Below are 687 nucleotides of genomic sequence, written 5' to 3'. Positions count from 1 at the left end.
GGCTGGCTCGTTCCGTCGCTCACTCTGAGGGGGGCGAAGCCAGCAGCAACCCAGTGCTGACCGACTACGTGGCCACGCGGTGGTATAGAGCCCCCGAAATCTTGCTGGGGTCAACATGCTACACAAAGGGGGTAGATATGTGGTCGTTGGGGTGTATACTCGGAGAACTACTATCGGGGAAACCTATATTTCCGGGTATAGAACACATAAACACTAAACCCTAAACCCTCAGACGGAAGAAACAATAAACAATAAACACTAAACACTAAACCCTCAGACGGAAACAATAAACTCTATACACTAATTACGAAGAAACCATAAACACTCAATCGGAAACAATACACAATAAACACTCACTCGGAAACACTAAACCCTAATTCGGAAGAAACCCTAAACCCTAAACCCTAAACCCTAACTCGGAAGAAACCATAAACCCTCACTCGGAAACCCTAAACCATACGCAGTAAACCCTAAACCCTAACTCGGAAACCCTAAACACTAATTTGGAAACCCTAAACCCTAAGCAGTAAACCCTAAACCCTAATTCTTAAACCCTAAATCATCCCGGCTGTATGCTAATGAAACCCCCTTCATTCTTTCCACTAAACTGCCGCAAACCTGAAACAGCAATTGCCTGGGATAGTTGCGAAAGCTGAGGTGTACGTACACCTGAAGGCTGCATGCATC

The sequence above is a fragment of the Eimeria mitis genome, genomic scaffold, assembly GCF_000499745.2.
Source record: "Eimeria mitis Houghton genomic scaffold, Emh_scaff3349, whole genome shotgun sequence".
Taxonomy (NCBI): domain Eukaryota; phylum Apicomplexa; class Conoidasida; order Eucoccidiorida; family Eimeriidae; genus Eimeria; species Eimeria mitis.
Note: the sequence above shows the minus strand (reverse complement) of the source record.